This window comes from Pan troglodytes, chromosome X (assembly GCF_028858775.2).
Source record: "Pan troglodytes isolate AG18354 chromosome X, NHGRI_mPanTro3-v2.0_pri, whole genome shotgun sequence".
Lineage (NCBI taxonomy): Eukaryota > Metazoa > Chordata > Mammalia > Primates > Hominidae > Pan > Pan troglodytes.
The window spans coordinates 149732720-149744730 of record NC_072421.2 but is presented as its reverse complement, the minus strand read 5'-3'; the positions used below and the strand labels follow the sequence as shown (position 1 = coordinate 149744730).

General features: G+C 38.0%; 1 protein-coding gene across 1 annotated transcript in view; it reads left to right on the top strand.

The window, feature by feature from the left end:
- GABRA3 (gamma-aminobutyric acid type A receptor subunit alpha3) overlaps window positions 1–12011 on the top strand; it is a 269861-nt gene that overhangs the window by 174150 nt on the left and 83700 nt on the right. The window lies entirely within an intron of this gene.

The window sequence follows — 12011 nt, the reverse complement described above, 5'->3', positions numbered from 1 at the left end:
ATTCACTATCAGGAGAACAGCATGGGAAAAACCCACCCCCATGATTCAATTACCTTCTACCGGGTCCCTCCCATGACATGGAATTATTACAATTGAAGGTGAGATTTGGGTGGGGACACAGAGCAAAACCTTATCACAAAGCAAATTTGAAAATGTACTGAAACAACAAAAATGGAAATACAACATAAAAAAAATCTGTGGGATACAGTAAAAGCAGTACTAAGAGTAAAGTTTACAGCAATAGACACTTAAGTGAAAAAAATAGACACTCAAAAAAAAAACCTAATGATGCACTTCAAAAACTAAAAAAAAGTAAGAACAAATCAAACCCCAAATTAGTAGAAGGTGTAATAGTAAAGATCAGTGCAAAAATAAATGAAATTAAAACAAAATATGCAGATCAATGAAAAAACTTGTTTTTTTGAAAAGACAAAATCAACAAACCTGTAGCTACACTAAGAGAAAGAGAGAAGACCCAAATAAAATCAGAAATGAAAAAGAAAGCACAAGTGAGATCTCAGAAATAAAAAGAATAATTCCAAACTATTATAAACAATTATACACCAATAAATTGGAAAAACTAGAAGAAATGGATACATTCCTTGACACATACAGCTTACTAAGACTAAACCATGAAGAAAGAGAAAACCCCAATAAACCAATAATGAGTGATGAGATAGAAGCTATAATAAAATTTCTCCCGTTAAATAAAACCCAGGACCTGATGGCTTCATTGCTTAATTCCAGCAAACATTTAAAAAATTAATAATACCAATTCACTCAAACTCTTCAAAAACTTAAAGAGATGGGAATATGTCCAAATTCATTCCACAAGGCCAATGTTACCCCAATACTAAAACCATACAAGGCCACAAAAAAAGAAAACTAGAAGCCAGTATCACTGAGGAACATAGATACAAAAATCCTCAACAAAATACTAGCAAAGTAAATACAACAACACATTAAAAAGTTTATTCACCATAATCAAGTAAGATTCATCCCAGGAATGCAAGAATGGTTCAACATATACAAATTAATAAATGTGATACATCACATTAAGGGTGTCAAGAACAAAAACCCATGTGATTATTTTAATAGATACCAAAAAAGAATTTGATAAAATCCAACATCTATTTATGATGAAAACCCTCAACAAAATGGATAAAGAAGGAACATAACTCAAAATAATAAAGGTTGTATATGACAAACCCACAGTTAACATTGTGTTAAACAGTGAAAAAATTGAATTAATGTAGTTATTTGTTCCACTTTGTTTTTACAGCTCTTATTATCATTTGTAGATATTCATTATTTGTTTAGGATAACTGTGTCAATACTTATGCTCACCATTCCTTTTTGCATCTTTCTGCTGGCTATATTTTTAAACACATGAAGATCTTCTTTTAGTAGTTCTTTTCATGATAATTCATTCAATCATCTACTGATTTAAAATTCTTATAGAGCATCTGCTATACGCTATGCAGAGTTTTATGTGGTGTAGATATAGCAGTAAACAAAACAAAGTCCCTGCTCTCATGGAGCTTCCAGGCTAGTGGAAGCTGGCTACTGCAGTGTAAACAAATAAAAAAATATTTTTTTTCAGTGCTATAAGGAAGAAAAATAACTCATGGTAAGAGGAAGGGAGATTACTATTAACGATAGGATGTTCAAGCAATGCTTCGGATACAGTAACTTTTGATTGAAACCTGAAGGCTGTGAGCGATTCAGCCATGAGAAAACCTGGAGCAACAGTGAAGATCTGTTCATGGTAAATTCTCTGCCTTATTTTACTTATCTAAAATTATCTTTATTTTGACTTCACTCTTAAATGTTAATCTAAGTTTGGCTATAGAATTCTGAGGTGATCGTTACTTTTCTGTCAACATTTTCTTCCCAGGTTTGTGGGTTTTTATGATGAAGGGATGTTGAATTTTATCAAATGCTTTTTCAACATCAATTGAAATGATCATATGGTTTTTGTCTTTCATTCTATAGATATGCTGTATCGCATTGACTGAATTGCATATGTTGAACAATCCTTGAATCCCAGGGATAGATCCCACTTGGACATGATGAGTGATCTTTTTAATGTGTTGTTGAATTTGGTTTGCTAGTATTTTCTTGAAAATCTTTGCCTCAATATTCATCAGATATATTGTCTTGTAGTTTTTTTATGTGTCTTTGTCTAGTTTTGGTATGAAGGTAATGCTGGCCTTGTAGAATGCTCTTGATATAGGATTCCCTTCTCCTCTATTTTTTGAAATAGTTTGAGTAGGATTGGTATTAGTTCTTCTTTAAATGTTTGGTAGAATTCATCAGTGAAGCCATCAGGTCCCAGGCTTTTCTTTACTAGGAGTCTTTTTATTATGGCTTTGATCACATTACCTGTTATTGGTCTGTTCAGGTTTGGATTTCTTCATGGTTCAATCTTGGTAGGTTTGTATGTGTCTTAGAATTTCTCAATTTCTTCTAGATTTTCCAATTTATTGGCAAATAGTTGCTCTCAGTAGCCAATAATGATCCTTTGAATTTCTTCCTTATCAGTTTTAATGTCTCCTTTTTCATCTCTGATTTTATTTCATTATTCTCTCTTTTCTTCTTAGTCTGGCTAAAGGTTTATCAAGTTTGTTTATCTTTTCACAAACCTACTGTTTTTCATTGATCTTTTGTGCTGTTTTATTTATTAAAGTTTCATTTATTTCTGCTCTGATCTTTATTATTTCTTTTCTTCTACTAATGTTGGGCTTGGTTTGCTCTTGTTTTTTCTAGTTCTTTAAGATGCATTGTTAGGTTGTTTATTTGAAGTTTTTCTTCCTTTTTGGTAGCAGCACTTATATCTATAAACTTCCCTCTTAGCACTGCTTTCACTGCATGCCATAGGTTTTGGTATGTTGTGTTTGCATTATCATTTGTTTCAAGGAATTTTTCAATTTCTCTCTTAATTTCTTCAATGACCCATTGGTCATTCAGCAGTATGTTGTTTAATTTCCATGTGTTTGTGTAGTTTCCAAAATTCCTCTTATTATTGATTTCTAGTTGTATTCCATTGTGGTTAGAGAATAGGCTTGATATTATTTCAAATTTTTTAATGTTTTAAGGCTTGTTTTGCAGCCTAACATAGGGCCTATCCTTAAGAATGTCCCATGTGCTGAGGAAAAAAATGTGTATTCTGCAACCATTGGAGGAAAAGATCTGTAAATATCTATTAGGTCCATTTGATCTATACTGCAGATTAAGTCCAATGTTTATTTGATGATTTTCTGTCTGGACTATCTGTCCAATGTTGAAATGAGTTATTGAATTCTCCAGCCATCATTGCATAGGGCTCCATCTCTCTCTTTAACTGTAATGATATTTGCTATATATTTCTGGGTGCTCCAGCATTGGGTGCATATATATTTACAATTGTTATTTCCTATTGCTGAATTGAACCCTTTATCATTATATAGTGACCTTCTTTGTATCTTCTTATAGTTTTTTTCTTGATATCTATTTTGTCTGATATAAGTGTAGCTACTCCTGCTCTTTTTTGCTTTCCATCTGCATGGAATATCTTTTTCCATCCCTTTATTTTCAGTTTACATGTGTCTTTAAAGGTGAGGTGTGTTTCTTTTAGGCAACAGACCACTGGCTCTTGCTTTTTTCATCCATTCACCCACTGTATTTTTTTAATTATAGCATTTAGTCAATATACATTCAGCATTATTAGTAGTAAGCAAGGACTTACTTCTGCCATTTTGTTATTTGTTTTCTAGTTGTTCTGTGGTCTTTTCTTCCTTTTTTCTTCCCTTCCTGTGATTGTTTTACTGAAGGTGATTTTCTCTGATGATATGATTTAGTTTCTTACTTTTTACTTTTTAAGTATCCATTGTATGGTTTTTGGTTTAAGTTTACCAGGAGGCTTGCAAATACTATCTTATGCCCCGTTATTTAAGCTGATGACAACTTAGTATTGTTCCCATAAACAAACAAACAAGCAAAAAGAAAACTAATAAAATTTCTATACCTTATTTGTTCCCCCACTTTTTAACTTTTTGTTGTTTCTATTTATATCTTATTCTACTGTCTATGTCTTGGAAAGTTGTTGTAGTTATTATTTTTTATTAGTACATGATTGAATCTTTCTATGAAGATAAGAGTAGTTTACACAGCACAGCTGCAGTGTTATAGTATTCTGTGTTTTTCTGTGTACTTAGTAATACCAGGGAGTTTTGTACCTTCAGATTATTTCTTATTACTCATTAATGTTCTTTTCTTTCTGATTGAAGTACTCCCCTTAGCATTTCCTGTAGGGCAGGTCTGGTTGTGATGAAATCCCTCTGCTTTTGTTTTTCTGGGAAATTATTTATTTCTTTTTCATGTTTGAAGGACATTTTCAATAGATTTACTATTCTAGGGTAAAAGTTTTTTTACTTCAGTACTTTAAATATGTCATGCCATTCTCTCCTGTCCTGTAAGGTTTCCACTGAAAGGTCTGCTGCCAGATGTATTGGAGATCCATTGCATGTTGTTTCTTTTCTCTAGCTGCTTTTATAATTATTTCTTTATTTTTGACCTTTGGGAGTTTGATTATGAAATGTTCTTGAAGTACTCTTCTTTAAGTCTGGTTGATGTTCTATAACCTTCTTGTACTTGGATAATGAGATCTTTCTCTGGGTTTGGAATATTCTCTTTTATTGTCCCTTTCAATAAATTTTCTACCTCTATCTCTTTCTGTACCTCCTCTTTAAGGCCAATAACTCTTAGATTTGCCCTTTTGAGGCTATTTTCTTGTTCTTGAAAGCATGCTTCATTGTTTTTTATTCCTTTTACTTTTGTCTTCTATTACTGTGTACATTCAAATAGCCTGTCTTCAGGCTCAATAATTATTTCTTCTGCTTGACTCATTCTACTATTAAAAGACTCTGATGCATTCTTCAGTATGCCTATTGCATTTTTCAGTTCGAGAATTTCTGCTTGATTCTTTTTAACTATTTCAGTTAATTTTATCTGATAGAATTCTGAATTCCTTCTCTGTGTGTTATTGAATTTCTTTGAGTTTCCTCAACACAGTTACTTTGAATTCTCTCTCTGAAAGGTTACATATCTCTTTCTCCAGGTTTGTTCCCTGGTGCCTTATTTAGTTTATGATGTGGTTTAGCTGTGTCCCCACCCAGAACTCATCTTAAATTGTAGTTCCCATAATCCCCACTTGTCACAGAAGGGACCTGGTTGGAGGTAATTGAATCATGGGGGTGCTTACTCTCATGCTGTTCTTGTGATACTGAGTGAGTTCTCAAGAGATATAAGGGGCTTTCCCCCTTTTGCTTGGCACTTCTCTCTCCTGCCGCCATGCGAAGAAGGATGTGTTTGCTTCCCCTTCTGCTATAATTGTGAATTTCCTGAGGCCTCCCCAGCCATGCTGAACTGTGATTTAATCAAGCTTCTTTCCCTTATAAGTTACAGTCTCGGGTATGTCTTTATTAGCAGTGTGAGAATGGACTAATACAGTAAACTGGTATCACAGAGAGTCAGGCACTGTTGTAAAGATGCCTGAAAATGTGGAAGAGACTTTGGAACTGGATGACAGGCAGAGGTTGAAACAGTTTGGAGGTCTCAGAAGAAGAAAGAAAAATGTGGGAAAGTTTGGAACTTTCTAGAGACTTAGAGGGCTCAGAAGACAGGAAGATGTGGGGAAGTTTTGAGCTTCCTAGAGACTCATTGAATGGCTTTGACCAAAATGCTGATAGCGATATGTACAATAAAGTCCAGGCTGAGGTGGTCTCAGATGGAAATAAGGAACTTGTTGGAAACTGGAGCAAAGATGACTTTTGTTATGCTTTAGCAAAGAGACCGGTGAAATTTTGCCCCTGCCCTAGTGATCTGTGGAACTTTGAATTTGAAAGAGATGATTTAGGGTATCTGGTGGAAGAAATTTCTAAGTGGCAAAGCATTCAAGAGGTGACAGAGCATAAAAGTTTGGAAAATTTGCACACTGGCAATGTGATGGAAAAGAAAAAGCCATTTTCTGGGAAGAAATTCAGGCTGGCTGCAGAAATTTGTATAAGTAACAAAGAGCAGAATGTTATTTACCAAGACAATGGGTAAAATATCTCCAGGACATGTCAGAGACCTTCACAGCAGCCCCTTCCATCACAGGCCCAGAGGCCTAGGAGGAAAAGATGGTTTCATGGGCCAGGCCCAGGAACCCCCTGCTCCATGCAGCCTGGGGACAGTGCCCTGCATCTTCAGTTGCTTCAGCTCCAGCTGTGGCTAAAAGAGGCCAAGGTACAGCTCAGGCCATGGCTTCAGATGGTGCAAGCCCCAAGCCTTGGCAGCTTCCACAAGATGTTGAGCCTGCAGGTACACAGAAGTCAAGAATTGAGATTTGGGAACCTCCACCTAGATTTCAGAGGATGTATGGAAACTCCTGGATGTCCAGGCAAAAGTTTGCTGCAGGGGCAGAACACTCATGTAGAACCTCTGCTAGGGCAGTGTGGAAGGGAAATATGGGGTTGAAGGCCACACACAGAATTCCCACTGGGGCACCGCATAGTAGAACTGTGAGAAGAGGGCCACCATCTTCCAGACCCCAGAATGGTAGATCCACTGACAGCTTGCACCATGCACCTGGAAAAGCCACAGACACTCAACTCCAGCCCATGAAAACAACTGGGAGGGGGGCTGTACCCTGCAAAGCCACAGGGGTGGAGCTGCCTAAGGCCATGGGAGTCCACCTCTTGCATCAGCATGACCTGGATGTGAGACATGGAGTCAAAGGACATCATTTTGGAACTTTAAGGTTTAATGACTGCACTGTTGGATTTTGGACTTGCATGGGGACTGTAGCCCCTTTGTTTGGCCAGTTTCTCTCATTTGGAATGGATGTATTTACCCAATGCCTGTACCCCCATTGTATCCAGGTAGTAACGAACTTGCTTCTGATTTTACAGGCTCATAGGTGGAAAGGACTTGCCTTGTCTCAGATGAAGCTTTGAACTTGGACTTTTGAGTTAATGCTGGAGTTAGTTAAGAATTTGGGGAACTGTTGGAAGGACATGATTGTATTTTTAAATGTGAGGTTATTAAATTTGGGAGGCACCAGGAGTGGAATTATATGATTTGGCTGTTCCCTCATCCAAATCTCATCTTGAATTGTAGTTCCCATAATCCCCATGTGTCATAGGAGGGGCCTGGTGGGGGTGATTAAATTATGGGGGTGGTTACCCTTATGCTGTTTTCATGATAGTGAGAGAGTTCTAATGAAATCTGATGGTTTTATAAGTGGCTTTTCCGCCTTTTGCCTGGCACTTCTTGCTGCCACTGTGTGAACAAGGACATGTTTGCTTCCCCTTCTGCCATGATTGTAAGTTTCCTGAGGTCTCTCCATCCATGTTGAACTTTGAGTCAATTAAATTTCTTTCCTTTATAAATTGCCCAGCCTCAGGTATGTTTTTATTTGTATCATGAGAATGGAGTAATACAGTTCATTTGGTGAGTTCATGTTTTTCTTGGATTGTCTTTATACTTCTAGATGTTCATCAGGTCTGGGCATTGAAGAGTATGGTATTTATCATAGTCTTCTCAGTCTGGGCTTGTTTGTACCCCTCCTTTTTGGGAAGGCTTTCTGGATATTTGAAAGGACTTGGGTGTTGTGATCTAAGCTGTATCTGTTTTAGGGGGCACCTCAAGCTCAGTAACACTGTGGTTCTTGCAGTCTTTTAGAGGTTCTGCCTTAATGTTCTTAGACAGTATCCAGAAGAATTCTCTGCATTACCAGTCAAAGACTTTTCTTGGCTTCCCTTACTAACTTTCAAACAAATTAAGTCTCTCCCTATGTTCTAAGCCACCTGAAGCTGAGAGTGGAGTGACAAAAGCACCCCTATGGCCACCACCACTATGACTGTGCTGGGTCAGACCTGAACCCAGCACATTATTGGGTCTCACTCAAGGCTTCCTGTAACTACTTCCTGGCTACTGCCTATGTTCACTCAAGGCCTTGGTGTTCTACAATCAGTATATGACAAAGCCAGCCAGGCCTGTGTCCTTCCATTTAGGGTGGTGAATTCTTCCAGGCCCTTGGCAGATCTAGACATGCCGTCTGGGAGTCAGAGACTACAGTCATAAATAGAAATCTACCTGGTTTTTCTCTTGTACTGCAGCTGAGCTGGCTCTTAAACCACAGCATGCAGTCTTTCCTACTCCACCTTCCCCTTTTCATAGGCAGAGGAGCCTCACCTCATGGCCACCACCACCGCCCCACAAGAGTACCGCCGGACTACTACTGATGTTCCCTTAAGGCCCAAAAGCTCTTCAGTTAGCTTGTACTGAGTACTTCCTGGCCTGGGACTCACCTTTCAGGGCAGTCTCCTCCAGTCTGGCCCAAGGCAGGTCCAGAAATGCTGTCCAGGAGCCAAGTCCTCAAATCAGGGTCCCCAAGAGCCTGCTTGATGCTCTAACACACTGAAGCCAAGCTCGTACCGAAGATTGAATTAAAAAATCCCATTTACTTTTCCCTCTACTTTTTTCAAGCAGAAAGAGTCTAGTACCATAGCCATCACAGCTGGGAATGTACTGAGTCTCACCTGAAGCTAGCAAATCTCAGAGCCTCATCCAAGGCCTACCACATAGTGTTTGGGTATCACTGCTGGTTATTCAGGGCCCAAGGGCACTTTAGTTAGCAGGTGATAAATCCTGCCGGGGTTCGTACCTTCCTTTCAAGGCAATGGGTTTCCTTCTGACCCAGTGTGTTTCTAGAAATGTCACCTGGGAGGTAGGGCCTGTAAAAAGGGCCTTACAACTCTGACTGCTGCCCTATCCTGCTTTGGCTGAGCTGGTATCCAAGATGCAAGACAAAATCTTCCCTACTCTTCCCTCTCCTCTACTCGAGTGGAAGGAAGCGATCTCTTTTGGAGCTGCGAGCTGTGCAGCTTTGGGTTAGGAGAGGAATGAAGCCAGCACTTCCTTAGCTGCCCTGGCTGGTGTCTCCATAGGTCACGTGTCTCCCCACAGTCAGTCCACTGGCTCTGGGCCCGGTTTAGCACTAGAAATCACCTACGAGTTGCTGCCCTTGTGGCCTAGACTGCTGTTCATGTTTACTTAGGGCTCCAGAGCACTTTAGCCCAAGGTGGCAAGGCTTATGGAAACTGAAGTTGCAACTGCTGGGATCAGTGATTCCCCTCTGGCTAGGGCTAGGATAAATAAATGCTCCCTCCATCGGCAGGCGTCAGCTAAGTTTGGTCTGGTTTTGCTTTCTGCTGTAACAGGGCAGCACTAGTTCAATGTCTCACAATTGCTGTGCTCTCCCCCTCGTCAGTGTACAGAACAGTTCTCCATGCCACACCACCACTGACAGCAGATTGGGGAGGGGTGGTGTCAGTGATTCAAGACTGTTTTTCCTACCTCTTCTGTAACTCTTTCAGTGATATGTAGTTAAAATCAGGCACTGTGAGTGCTCTCCTGATTTTTAATTCCTATGAAGGTGCTTTTTTGTGTGTGTATAGATAGTTGTTAAATTGGTGTCCCTGCTGAGTGGGGGAGGGACAATCAGTGGAGCCTTCTATTGTGCCATCTTGTTGTGCCCTCAACATTTTCAAAGTGTATTTTTATTGTCTTTTTGGTTTCTATTGTTGCATTTAAGAAGTCAACATAAGTGGTGGTTATAAGTCAAGTGGTCATATCTTTGTAGGTAGTATGTCTTTTCTGTTTTGCAATTTTAAAAACCTCTTCTTTGGTATTCTTTAAATTCATTATGTACTGGCTGGGATCTATTGTAATGTATTGAGCTTGCAATTCATTATGGTACTTGAAGCTAAGGATACATATATTTCAACAATTCTGGAAATTGTAGTCCATTACTACTTTGAATATTTTTTCTTCCCTATTTTCTCAAATCTCTCACATTTAGAATCGTAATACATGTATACTGAAACTTTTGTTTTTATCCTTCATAGTACTATATCTCCTTTTCATATTTCCTATCAGTTATACATCTTAAATGTGAACTGGGCAATTTTTCCTCATATGTATTTTCCAGTTCACTAATATCTCTTTCATAATATCTAATCTTCAATGTAACACACCCACTGAACTTTTATTTTCAATGACTATTTTTCTTTTACAGAAAGTCAACTTCAATTAGATAGATCTTTTTCAAATTTGCTTTTACTTTCTCCCTTCCCCTCATAACCTTTATAATTTTAATTATAGTTTTTTTCATAATCACTACTGGATAATTATGTTATATGAAGTCCTTGGAGGGGCTCTAATTCAGTTTTATCTTGTATCTGTCGACACTTACTTGTAACCATTTCCTTAGGTGTTTTGTCATTAAGGACAGTGAAGTAATTTTCAGCAAGCATTAATTTGTGGTTCTGTCCTTCCAGTTTTTTGTGTGTTTGCTTTGGCAAGTCAATCTAGTGGTATACCCAGCTTAAGACCAATTTTTATGTTAAGTTTTCAGCTTGTAAACTTCAGATCAGGCAGACAGTATATATTCGGACGTCAATCCCACATGTGATTAGAATTTTGAGGTTGCTACATTTCAGTAGAAACACTTTCTCCTCAACTCCTCCCCCTTCCTTTTTGAACTTTTGTGTTGTGATCTGATTTTGTCTAGTTAAGTTGATCTAGTTTACCCTTTTGCTAAGCTCTTAACAGATTCTTGCTTTATGTGAAAGTCTAGTTCCAGCTTCTCATCTGCCACAGTCCTGCCTCCTCTTCCTCTTAAAAGTGTTCCAGATTAGGCAACCAATTATATGATCTTTAAATCTGTAGGCAGGAATGTTTTTGGTCTACTAAAGGAAGAGAAATGCCAGAATGGCTAATCTTTAAAGGAAAGAGTGTTTGGAGAATAACTCAGAGAGGAAGGCAAGGGCCAGCTTATGGCAAGGAAAAGTTCATCCCACATATGATTGGAAGCCATTAGGGGATTTTAAACCAAAGAATATTCAGCAAATTCTGGCTTTCATTTCTTTTAACCTGGCTATCTGGAAGTGTCCCCTGTGCCTTGTGTAGTTCAGTGGTCAAATATTTGGGCAGATGTTATACTCAGATTTTGGGACTCACCCTGTCAGTGGTTCTCTTGTTCCCAGGACTTCCTCATGAATTTCCATCTTCCAATCCAGAGCTTATTCTCTGATAAGCTAATACTTTTTCAGATTTCCTCCACTTGAATTGTGATGGATTAAGGAATTCCTTCAGTCTACATCGTAGCAAATTCACAAACATCACCCAGCTCATTTCTTTCATTTAGTGGACCACTATCTTATTGTTTCTGCCTATTTTTTTAACTGGGCCCCAGGGTCTCTCCTATTTGTGTGTAGTATAGTGATCAGCCAGAATTTTTGGCAGAATATATATTCAGATTTGGAGGCCCATCCCTTCTGGGATTCTCTTACTTTTGAGTCTTCCATCCCTAATGGTCCAGATTCTCTGCCACCTTGAGCCAGTAAGGCTGTTGTATATGCCACAGGAATTCTAGGTTTGGGAAGCACCTTCAAGAAAGAAAAATCACAAACTCACAATTCTAATCTATTGCTGCTGCCATCTTTCAAAGGTAAACTCACCTTAGGTTTCTGTCTGCTTTCAGTCACACTCCACTGCTTTCAAGGAATACAGGTATATACAGTTGTTGTTCAGGTTTTATAATTAATAGCTACAAGAAAATGTAATCAAACAATTTATTATGCTGTTACCAATACCTGGAACATTTATTGTTCATTTATTTTGTATTTAGATAAACAGCAAATTTGAATATTTTCTTCACGTTTATTAGCAATTTTTATCCATTTCATGACTTTGCTGTTCATTTACCCATTTTTATCTTATTTGTCTATAAGGTATGCTTTTTATCTTATTTATCTATAATATTTCATTATTTATTGAGGATAATAAGCTATTCGCTAATCAGACATATTGTTATTTTGGGGCTCAGATTAAATGTATGATAAAATGTAAGGTTTTGGTTTTGTGGCGACTTTTATATTGTCCTTTGATGTTCATATGGGGTCATTAAGCAGTAGAGACAAGGT